Raw genomic sequence first — 12,319 nt, forward strand, 5'->3', positions numbered from 1 at the left:
GGGATACATCACGCTCTTTACGCGGATGATATCACGATCTGGGCCACGCAAGGTAACCTGGGTCACATGGAGTCATGCCTGCAAGCAGCAGCGACTGTAGTCGACGACTACGCAACCTACTGCGGACTCCAGTGTGCCCCGGCTAAGTCAGAATTTGTGCACGTACGTCCCTCCCCTCAGGACACAACTCAGCTCCATATCAGTCTTCCCTCGGGACCGATCCGTGAGGCCAAGGAGATCCGCGTCCTTGGCCTCTTCATACACCACCAACGCAAGGCCGACACCACAATAGCCAAACTTCGCACGGTGGGAGACCAGGTGGGCCGTATGGTCCGCCGGGTCTCCAACAAGCGGGGCGGATTACGAAGCAGGGATGCAATGCGGCTTGCCCATGCTTTCGTAACGAGTAGAATACTCTACTCGACTCCCTACTTGCACCTACGCAAACACGAGGATGATCAACTCGAGGTCATCCACCGTAAAGTTATCAAGCGGGCTCTCGACCTCCCTATCACCACGTCCAACCAGAGACTTCTGGCCCTAGGCGTGGTGAATACCTACCGGGAACTTCGAGAAGGCCACCTCGTTAACCAATACACGCGCCTTGCACAGACCCATTCCGGTCGCCGCCTCTTGGACCGAATACACATCAAACACGATTACATTATTGAGGAAAGGGTGAGAGTGCCAGAACCTTGGAGACGCGCCCTCCGGGTCCGACCCCTTCCCCGCAACATGTCCAAAGAAAACCACAGTGGTCGCCGCCAGGCGCGCGCGGAAGCGTTGCAGCGACACTTTGGTCAAGAGGAACACGTGTGCTACGTGGACGTTGCCGGCCCGCACCATGGGGGGTGGTATACTGCCGCAGTCATACACAACGCAAACACCGTAAACGGGCTCACTTTCAAAGCCTACAGCGCAACACACGCGGAGGAGGTTGCCATCGCTCTGGCTCTCACCTATCCCTCTTCTAAACATATCATCACCGACTCACGAGGGGCCTGTCGGAACTATCAGCTAGGGTGGGCTTCACCGCTTGCTCAGCGCATACTGGAACCTAGCTGCCGATACGTTAATCCAACTCCGCGAAATCTGGTTTGGGCACCCGGTCACCAAGGACTCAGGGGTAACGAACAGGCCGATCAGGCCGCCCGCGCACTCTCTTCCCGGGCTATCTCCCTGTCTTTGGAAGCCTACTCGCAATCAGACAATTCGGCCCTTTCATTCAAAGATATTACCAATTACTACAAGGAGGAGCACCGGCGCTATCCAGACCCTTGTAAGGGACTGCATCGCGCTGACGAGCGCCTCCTTTTAAAACTGTTTACCAATACTGTACTGTGCCCGGCGGTGCTAAAACATTTCAATTCATCCTTTGATGGCACGTGCCAGTTCTGTGGTGAGGTGGCTGACACCTTTCACATCGTCTGGGCGTGCCAGTCTAATCCATCTATCCCCCCCAACCCCAATCCCACGAGAGAGGACTGGGAGGCGGCCCTGCTCGGCTGTCAAGACCTGAAGGCCCAAGAGGCTCTGGTTCAACGTGCGCGGGCGGCGTTGCTTGCCAATGGAGCCCCGGAATAGGGGTTCCACCTAGTGCTGTGAGGGTAGGAGGCCAATAAGGCCCCAACCCAATCACCTCTCTGTAACCATTTAATGGTTATTAAATGTTTTCACCACCACCACCACCGCCCCACTCTCCATCAATCACTCCGTGGATATGCTGCCATTTTTTATTTTTTTTTGTCTTGAACTTGATTAGCCACCGCCTTCAATGCAGCGCGTTTGGAACGCGTTTGTGCTACATGTCTTGGCACCGACTAAAGACACCGCGTTCGAGACGCGTTTGTGCTGCATTGCAGGCTGTGGCGAATCAAGTTAAATTCAGGAACCGTTTCTGAATACGTACCACTCTCGGAAATGCTCCTCGTCGTCTCAGCGCAGCTAGGGAGGTAGGTAGCTTGCAAGGCCGACCAACTCTCGCGAGCGAAGGGACGGTCACACCCACCACCGGCTTTTTTCTTAGGAGGCTTCTGTGCTGCCAGCGCTGACACCATGTCATAACGTATCAGCGCAAGGACAATCAGTTGTTCTTCGCTTGAATCGAACTCATTGACGCTGTGTCAAGTAGTTCGATGTGCGAGAACGGACGAAAACAATAAATGCGGCACGCTCGGTTCGCTCCATTGACACAGATGGCGCCGGTCTCCTGAGTTCTCGCTGATAACGAGATCCGGACGTGACTCTCCGGGTATGCGACTTCCGGTCACTCGCATGCAGCATCTCACTCGAAACGTCACTCGAAATTTGGCCGCCAGTCGCAAATGGTCGCGCGACCGCTGCTAGTCGCCGGTGTGCACCAACAATTACAGCCCAGCAAATGACTGACAATGGAGCTGAAACAGCCTTCCTAGAATGCTGTAGAGAACTGAAACCGGGAATCCAGGAGAAGTAAGTTAGGGTTGTGTCTTATTAGTGCAGCAATTGTTTATTAATTGTTTAATCACCTTCATTTGTAGTCAAGAAAACGACTATACCATCTGAAAAAGCCAATTATTGCACTGTTTTCTTTTACATTAGTTTTTTTTTCATATTCGACACTGAAAATGTGTCATTAACTAATGTCATCAATTCTTGCCCGATATCCCCGAGTGGGTATGAGCCATATTCGAGGCATCATCACCATTCCGACGCAATTTTAAGACGACTTTAGTTGAGCGCGAACACACTCTCCTGCATGACTTGCCCTCCCCAGTTTTTTTTTCCTATAAACAAACTCGCTGATGATTGCGTGCTTGTTAAAGACATTATTTCAGTCAATGACCAAATTATTTCACGTAGGAGCTTAAATAATATTCTTTATTGGTGTATGGGCTGGAGAATGACGCTAAACACAGACAAAAGCGTACTATTACGAATGACACACAAGAAATCACCTTTGCTTCATACGCATAAATTCATCAACCCCGCATGAAGTAACTCAATATATGCATTTAGGAGTCGCCTTTAGCAAGGCACGACTTAGAAAGGCACCCACCGACGTAAAATTCCTGTGCTATAACACCTTAATAAGAACTAAACTACAATAATCATGTATCGTTTGTTATCCGTATGCTAAAGCTATTATTAATAACCTCGAGAGAGTGCAGCGAAAGGCATTTACATTTATATTTCGCAAATTCTCAAAACTGATTCCCCCCCTTAAGATGAGAACCACTCAAGATGAGAAGACAGAAGCAGAGACTGCAATTTCCTATACTATACTTTACACGAACAATTCACCGCCAGATATATATCTGTCGCCCCTATTAACCCGAACCACGCGTCCCCGTAGATCTTGCTTCATTGAATCAGCATCATAATGCTATCATATTATGTATTCTGTTTTGTCGCGTTTCGCCAAATACATTGACTATATTTCTGAATTGTTTTTTTTTTTGTTTTTCACCCCAACATGCTCACCGTTTTATTGGCCTATCTGCTTGGGCTACGTGCCCGCAGTATTTGATAGTCAAATATGACATTTTCTTTCCCGAAAGAAACTGGGCAAACACACAAAATCCAGCTGAGCTATTGGTAATCAATGAAGTGTTCCATTAAAAGAGACGGGACCTGACAAAGGACAGCACCTCTTAAATGTCGCAACTCATCCGAGGGGCGCCGACGCGAGGGTTCGATCCTGGCAGCGTTTCGGTGGAGTCTACTATGCAACGCCAGAGGGCGCTAAATAAAGGTCGATATTTCCGGGTCCACCCACGGCGTCTCTCATGTTCATATCCGTTAAATTCCAGATATTATAACTCGTCAGTCAGCTAACGTGGTTGCCGTGCAAGCGTCCCTCTCGCCATAAGTCATGCTTCATCTCTTTTCGACAAAGCGTCCTCGTTTGAAGACAATTTCTGCCAGTTGGACAGGAAGAAACCACAGTACTGAGCTAATGGCAAATTACCACTTTCACGCGAGGGGCGTACATCATAGGGAGGTCGCACCTACCGCTCGATCGATCCAATTACGTTAGCCGGGAACCCATGTTTGTTCTTGAACTTGAATTGAAGGCATGATTTTTTTTCTTCGTATAAGTAACCTACAACATTTGTGAAATGTCCACCACGTGTCCACGTAGTGATATTTCTCGACGCCGCTGCGTACACCACCTTTATTTACATCGACTTTTGGATAGAAGAAATAGCAAGCTACATTGAGCTTTCGATGAACTTTATTTGGCTCCACTTTGCAGTGCATATGACGACTTTGTCGAATAATTTACCATATTCGACGAGTCGTGTGACGTGCCGCTTCCTTATGCCAAAACTACAATTTTCCTTTGCTCAGAGAGGACATAACCGAAAGGAAACTGGCACTATATTTCTAAACTGAGAAATATTTCGATTTATGCGAGAACAGAGCACGAATGGCTTTTACACAATAACTAACAGAACTAACAGACAACGATGCAATGTAAAGTATAAGAGGTTTACACATTTACATTACAACTTCTGCTAGTCTGCTGGTTCTCACAAAGATTATGCCTAAGAAACAACGAGCCCTTATCTTTCAACTTTTTTACTTCATTCGGAATAAATAGAGTTTTAATTACAAAGTAACTAGAAATTACCACTACAAAACACATAAATTAACGTGCTAGGACGTTATCTCTGATGCAAATATATTGCTGAGTGCCTTGAAATAATATTGCAACGTTTTAACGCATTTTAACACTTCAACGTTTTAACGCAGACAGTTTTTTCTACATGGCCATGACCAAGATTTGTGGGCACTTGAGTTACTGTATATGCTACCTTAAGGGTAGCATATACAGTAACTTTAGGGGGGGGGGGGGGGGCACGAGCAGGTAGCGCCATCTCTCGTCGGTGACGGTGGCGGCTTGACAAAATTTGGTGGCAGTGGTGACAGTGGTGGCTCGACATCCGTTTCCACACAGCAGATACTTGATTGCGCATTCTGTTACAGCCAATAGTTTCACGTGGCTTCTCAGAAAGTTGTTCACTGTTTTTAATGGGCGTTGTTGCTGCCTCTCAGAGATAGTAGCGCCACGTATTCTGGGAATGGTCTCAAAGTGGCAAACGTTCTTCTTGTCTAAAGTTTAGTTGCGTCACTTCTCGCTGGAATACTTTGCAACTAAGACGATCGCGAAGCGTTCCATGTTTATTTCTAAAAAAAAGAAAGAAAAAAAAACACTTCAGGAATGTTCGATGCCATAAGGTATCTATGCATGTAATTTGAGGAGGATAGTCAAATACGGTTTATGAAGGAAAAGTAGAATATATATATATATATATATATATATATATATATATATATATATATATATATATATATATACACGTAGATTATAAAGAGTTTGGCTTCGGTTGCTGTAAAACTAAGGAAAAATAAGTATACGCCTCTAAAAAACTGTTTATTGGTGACGTTTCGATCGGAGACCAATCTTCATCAGACGAAGTTTAGTAGGCTCCGACGCGTTTTTATGCCATCTTCCAGCCGAGAGAGAGCGAGAGAAAAAGAAAAATCTACATATACCAGTGGCCCAACTACCCATCATGCACTGATAAGCAGCCGAACGGCCACGTGTGCGTACTACGCATAGCACGTGCATTAAAAGAAAGAAAAAAGAAAAAAAGCGCACCTGGGCCAGTGGCAATACTACCCATTATACGCTGATAAATAGTCAAACGACCACGTTTGCGTACTATTAATGGCAGGTGCATTTTGTAAAAAAAACAACGAGTGGTAAACAACATACAATCATGGCAAATTTTTCGGTCCAGGGGGCTAAATTAAGCAAATTCAAGTGATGAAAGGTTTGACTCCTCAGGTTCACCTCTCATCAGCTTTCCCGGTAGCTTGTAAAGAATACCCCAGTACATTCCTTGCGATCACTGTCGCTGTCGCATTCCACCTGTTTTCCCCCTCCATAGTTGCTCTTGAAGCCTGGTGAGGAGGGCTAAGTCAGAACGATGTGATAAATTTAAAAAATAAAAAAAGGAAAAAAAGAAAAAAAGGAGAGAAGAACAGCAAACAAGGGCTACGCGTGTCAAAGCTCCGCACGTGTAGGATAGGCACATGCCAGGTAGCTACGATCTCCTGTCTGTGGCTCAAGAATATCAAATATATACTGGAGGTTGTTTTTCAAGTTTTTACCTCGGGGCTTGGATGTGTCATTTTACTTCGTTTAGTGGTCCACCTTTCTCGGAATGCACGTGCCCATGCCGCACGCCCGAACACGTGCTCCGGGCGAAATCAGAAGAGAAGAAAAATGATAATTAAGGAAACCAAAAAAGAGAGAAGAAAAAGAAGGAAAGAAAAAAGAAAACTAAAACATTTGGTTGGGATAAATATTATCCTGAATCTTCCAGAGCACGAATTGAAGAAAGTATGCCTGGAGTGTTATTTAGACCAGCTTTAAATGTATATATATATATATATATATATATATATATATATATATATATATATATATATATATATATATATATATATATATATATAACCATCTATTTCTGCATACTATGACTTATCTAACACTTGCGGTAAATTTGGTGGCTAGAACCTTGGCATCAAATTATTTCACGTATTTGTAGACAGTTGATCACAGTGCGTGACGCAAATGGTTACATTAGTGACGTAGCTAGAGAGTAGAAAACCAGCCCCTTCCCTCCGAAAAGCTTTAAATTGCGAATGCATTCCTTAGTCGGACTATGTCAGGCGTCCGTCGGGATCCGTCCACCGCCCTCTCCCATGGCAACATCTGTGAGCGCGCGCGTCCGTAGCAACTGGAGCGCCCGCCATGTCGCGCTTTAGCGTCAGCAGCTGTCAGCAGCAGCTGCGGGCGCTTATCGTCGCCCCTCAGCGACCAGAGCCCCCCTCCCCTCCATGACTTGAACGTGACTTGCCCCCGCCTGGTAGACGAAGAAAGTGCTTAAGGCGGCGGTCTCACTCCGGCGGCACGAACACATCGTTTTTGTCACTTTTCCAACTGACGTGGCGGCTGTTCTTCTTGACTTATATAGTTGGTTTATGTGTCATTGAAAAGCTTAATTTTTGTACATTTTAAGCATATCTATTAAAAATAAGTAAGCTTTTAGCATTTGGGTAGGGAGAACCAAGAATAAGCGCTAGTTACATGGTTTGGTCTGATTGTGTGTCAGCAGTGACCATTTTCTGAAAAATCTGCTCCAGTTACAGCACTGTTCTTTGCGCAGAACATTTAAGACATATTTATCTATTTCCTCAACGTAGCAAATTATTCTAGCGCTTTTACTGTATTGCTGATTAGCTTTTGAAAAGAGCCAAATTTAGTAGATGTCGATGCGGACTATCCGGCACCTATTCGCTAGAGAAAATTCATTTTCCGGGTGTATATAGAGGATGGCATTTTCCGTTTGAGTGCTCAATTTTATTTATGTACGCCCGCTCGCTTTTTAATTATATTGATCTAAATTGGGCAATATTCTCATTAGATATACCTACCGTGGCCCATTTTTGCGGAGAACTACTGAAGTTCGTTAGCTGAATTTGCACGTGGATAAACTAGAACCCCTGATCTATTTCCTCAACGTAGCGTTTTTCAATAAAGCAAGCAGAAATGCGAAACAAAGCTCGCAAATTGTCTTAATTTATCGTGCCGTAAACATCAACAAAATCGTTGTTGTCTTGAAATAGCGCTGAAATCTAAGCATGCATAGCCTAAAATATAACAGTTACGGTCTCCTGGTATACTTATGCACACGAATCGCACACAAGAACTGCAGGAATATTGAGAAATCTACATTATTCCTATCACTACAACGAAAATCTTTCCCTAGCGCCACCTAAACAGAAATAAGGAAAGCGCTGAATTTGAAGGTTCCCTGTCTCCCCGAATGCGGCGTGCGAAAACATTTTGCCTTAGGAGGAAACGTCTTTTCTAACTTCAAACCATGCACCGTCATCTGTAAGCCTTCCTCCCCTCAGAGTCTCATAAGGCTGCGCGGTACCGCGGGAGAGCGTGAAAACAGGTGGGCAGTATCCGGAATGACAGCTACAGATAAGTGTTTTTGCATGTTTTTGCATGTTTCCAGCTTGCCTCTGTATGTAGCGTTATGAGAACGTAAGGCGCTAGCGTAAAGCTTGATTAGGTCTAGTACGGTGTAGGTTTTTTTTTTTTTAGTATTCTGTACTGTGTCTTTTTTCTCCAGCCACCACGTGGCTGAGGCCTGCGCGTAGACCGACCACGTGCATGCGCAGGTGCTGTGAAGTGTAGCGTATTTATTTATTATTGTGGTTCTTTTTGGCTTAGACCAGTGTATTTTAGTACAGTTTTCTAACACGTGGGCATCGGTAAACTGAGCTAGCCATGGTCAAAAAGACCGTAAAGTGTTCAGAGTGCGGGATAGGGAGGAAGGTGGAAATTAGTGCGGAAGAGAAAGCAGAAGATGACGCCAAGTGTAGACAGTGCGAGTTCGAGGAGAAAATGAAAAAATATGATGGCGGTCCAGAGTGGGCTCATGGAGAAAATCGCAGAGCTGGAGAATGCATTGGCGAAGGAGCGAGAGAAAACGTCAGCCATGGAAGAAAGGCTCCGGGCAGCCGAGAAGGGCCTATCGAAGGTCGTGAAAGGGAACGAAGACGCAGGTGAGGGCGGAAACATTATGGCGACGACCCCCCGTGCGGGAGAGATGAGGGAAACAGGCATGACAAAGGCAGATACGTTGGCCACAGGGCCCAGCTACCGGGAAGTAGTTTTGAGGGAGGGAGGGAGCAAACCAGCAGCCGTGACTCACGCTAGTCACCTAGTCGGAAGCCAGGTGCAGGTTTCAGAAGGAATGTCTGAACAGGTCATCATCGCCGGTGACTCAAATTTAGTCCGATGCGCAGCGGCAATCAAAGAAAGGGTGAAAGGCGACAAGAGAGTTGCGATAGGGACGTTCCCAGGACAAACGCTGGGGACAGTAATGAGTCAAGCGGGTGAACAACTCGCAGCTAAAGCTAACAATCGTAACCTCGTTGTAATTGCGGGAGGGTTAAATGACGTCCTGAAAAAAGAATCGTCAGGACTAGCGACGACCTTGGCGAAAGGGGTGGATGACATGCGCACCGTGTCCCCCCAGGTGCAAATTGTAGTATGCACAGTACCGGAAGTACCAGCACGCAACGTCAACCTGCGAAGAGCGGTAGTCGACGCAAACAAAGAGATATGGCGAATTAGTCGAGAGAAGGGTTTCGAGGTAGTGGATTTAAACAGGGAAGTGCACAGGTGGGGTGGATTCCAAAGAGACAAGATTCATTTCGATAAGAGGCTTGGACACGAGGTGGGCTGGCGACTGGCAGGACGCGCAGTAGCTTTTTTGGGGGGCTCACGGGCCCTTCGGAGTCCGGGGTAGCTCGTAACAGGGAAAACAACCAGGAGGACGCTTTGACAGGTAGAATTGCGAAAAACCAGAAAAAAAGGTAAAAGAAAAAGGAAAAAGGCGCGTGTTGCAATTAGTTACATAAACATGCAGGGTGGCAGAAAGAAGGCAAAATGGTTAGAGATTGAGGAGCAGTTAAACAAAGAACAGATAGGCGTGTATGCGGTTACAGAAACACACCTTAGAGACTTGGAAGAGCCACCACATATTAAAAATTATGTTTGGGAAGGGTGTAACAGGACCATATCGGAAAGGAAAGGTGGGGGTGTAGGAATGCTAATTCACCGCGGAGCCAAATGGGTTAGAGTGAAACAGACGTGTTCAGAGCACCTCTGGGTTCTGGGCACAGTAGGTGGAAAGGAAACGTGGCTAGGGGTAGCCTACTTGTGGACGGGGAATAACTGCAGAGAAAAGAATCAGGAGATAGTGGATTGCATGAGTGCGGATATTAAGGAATTTGGTAATGGGGCCGAAATCATCCTTCTAGGGGACATGAATGCCCACATACATGACCTTGACGGATATTCAGACACCAATGGGAAGTTATTACTAGATCTTTGCGAGCAACATAGTCTGGAGATAGTTAACACGGGGCCTAAATGTGACGGCCAGATCACATGGGAAGTCGGAAACAAGCAATCAAGTATTGATTATTGTCTCATGACTGAAGGAATTTACCACAAACTGACAGAAATGAGGATAGACGAGGAAGGCATTAACAGCTTGGGTAGTGATCATAAACGAATAACATTACAAATGGGATACGAAACTAAAAATATGAGCATGGAATCAAAGTCTGGCAGCTCGTATTTAAATGACAAACAAATAATAAATATAGCCGCAAGAGTCGAGGAAGAAGTAGGCGAAATACCAGGCAAGGACTGGGAGTATAGGGAGCTGTTACATCTAATGACGAAGGAGATAGGGAAAGAGAAGAAAACCGTTTGCTGGAAAGGAAAAAGGAAGCCAAAAAGTTGGTGGAACAAGGAAATCCGGGAGGCGATCGAGAAGCGACGCGAAGCATCACGGGAGCATAGAAAGGCAAAAAAGGAGAAGCGGCCGCAGGACGAAGTCAAAAAAATATGGGAAATATATTTGGAGAAAAAATCCCTTGTACAGAAATTGGTAGAGGCAAAAATTAAAGGTGAAAGTGAACGCTGGATGACAGAGATACACGAAAAAAAGGAGGCCGCGCCTAGGATTTTTTGGAGCCACATAAAGGCGCTAGGAAGGAAGTCTGTCACAACGCAACAACATATTCTAGATGAAGGAGGAAATCAATTGGAAGGGTACGAAGCGCTAGGTTACATCCAAAAGATAACAGCCGATTCGTTTCAAAAGAGCGTCCAGGGGATCTCCCCGGTGAGTAAAAGTGTGGCGGAGAAAGCAACAGAGGAAGAGCTAGTACTAGATAATTTCAACTGGAAAAAGGCCGAAGGAAAAATTCCAAAGCGCACTGCCGCGGGTTTAGATGGGATTCCCGTTAGCCTCATTAACGAACTAGGACATAACACTAAAGAAGCATTGTTAAAAGCAGTAGAAAAAAGCTTAAAGGACGGACAAATACCGGACAGTTGGCGACAAAGTAGAATGAACTTAATCTATAAAGGCAAGGGAGAAAAGGACAAGATTCGCTCGTATAGACCACTAACCATTACATCGGTACTATACAGGTTGGCGATGCAAGCAGTAAAAATGAAAATAGAAACATGGGCCGAACATAACGATATTTTGGGAGAACTTCAGAACGGATTTCGAGTCGACAGGCGGTTAGACGATAACCTGTTTGTTCTCACTCAGTGTATAGAAATATCTAAAATAGAGAATAGGCCCTTGTACGTGGCTTTTCTAGACATCACTGGGGCATACGACAACGTTAATCAGGAAATTTTGTGGGATATATTGAAAGGAATGGGCATGGGCGACGACTGTATACAGCTTTTGAGGGAGATATACCGAGAAAATACAGTTTGCATAGAGTGGGAAGGAATGCGTAGCAAAGAGAACGTTGAGGTTAGCAGGGGTCTGAGACAGGGATGTCCTTTGTCCCCACTGTTATTCATGCTGTACATGGTGAGTATGGAAAAAGCGCTAGAAGGTAGCAACATTGGTTTTAATCTGTCACACAAACAGGGCGGCATGATGATTGAGCAGAAGCTTCCAGGTTTATTTTATGCGGACGATATCGTCTTATTTGCGGACAGTCGAGATGATATACAGCAGCTGGCGAATATATGCGGAAGGGAAGGTGAAGCTCTTGGACTAGGATTCAGTGTAACGAAGTGTGGTTTGATGGTATTCAATGATCCCTGTGATCAGACGGTGTCCATACAAGGCCAAGAAATACCGAGGGTAAGTGAATACAAGTACCTTGGAGTATGGGTAAATGAGAGTGATAGATACATGGAGGTACAGGAAAAAGCCTCGGCAGCAAAAGGAAAGAGGAATGCGGCAATAATGAAGCACAGAGCGTTGTGGGGATACAATAGGTATGAGGTGCTTCGAGGTCTGTGGAAGGGTGTAATGGTTCCAGGGCTTACTTTTGGGAACTCAGTGGTGTGCATGAGGGCAGAGGTGCAATCGGGAATGGATGTAAATCAAAGGACTGTGGGACGCCTCGCGTTGGGTGCTCACGGGAAGACGACAAACGAGGCTGTAAAGGGCGATATGGGGTGGGCAGGTTTTGAGGCGAGGGAAGCGCAGAGCAAAATAAGGTTCGAAGAAAGGCTAAGAAATATGAAGGAGAGTAGATGGGCAGAGAAGGTGTTCCGTTATTTGTATAGGAAGAGCGTGGACACACAGTGGAGAAAAAGAACTAGAAGACTCACTAGTAAATATACGGCTGGTATTGTGAGCCATATGTCAACAAAGAGCGTTAAGGGAAAAGTCAGGGAGGCGGAGAGGATTTA

The 12,319-nt window shown here is 45.8% G+C and overlaps 2 protein-coding genes across 7 annotated transcripts in view; one reads left to right on the top strand and one right to left on the bottom strand.

The window, feature by feature from the left end:
- Positions 1 to 12,319, bottom strand: part of LOC119167677 (sodium-dependent glucose transporter 1A-like) — a 197,236-nt gene that overhangs the window by 168,795 nt on the left and 16,122 nt on the right. The window lies entirely within an intron of this gene.
- LOC119181914 (BBSome complex member BBS2) overlaps positions 1 to 12,319 on the top strand; it is a 163,729-nt gene that overhangs the window by 66,197 nt on the left and 85,213 nt on the right. The window lies entirely within an intron of this gene.

This window comes from Rhipicephalus microplus, chromosome 10 (assembly GCF_043290135.1).
Source record: "Rhipicephalus microplus isolate Deutch F79 chromosome 10, USDA_Rmic, whole genome shotgun sequence".
NCBI classification, from domain to species: domain Eukaryota; kingdom Metazoa; phylum Arthropoda; class Arachnida; order Ixodida; family Ixodidae; genus Rhipicephalus; species Rhipicephalus microplus.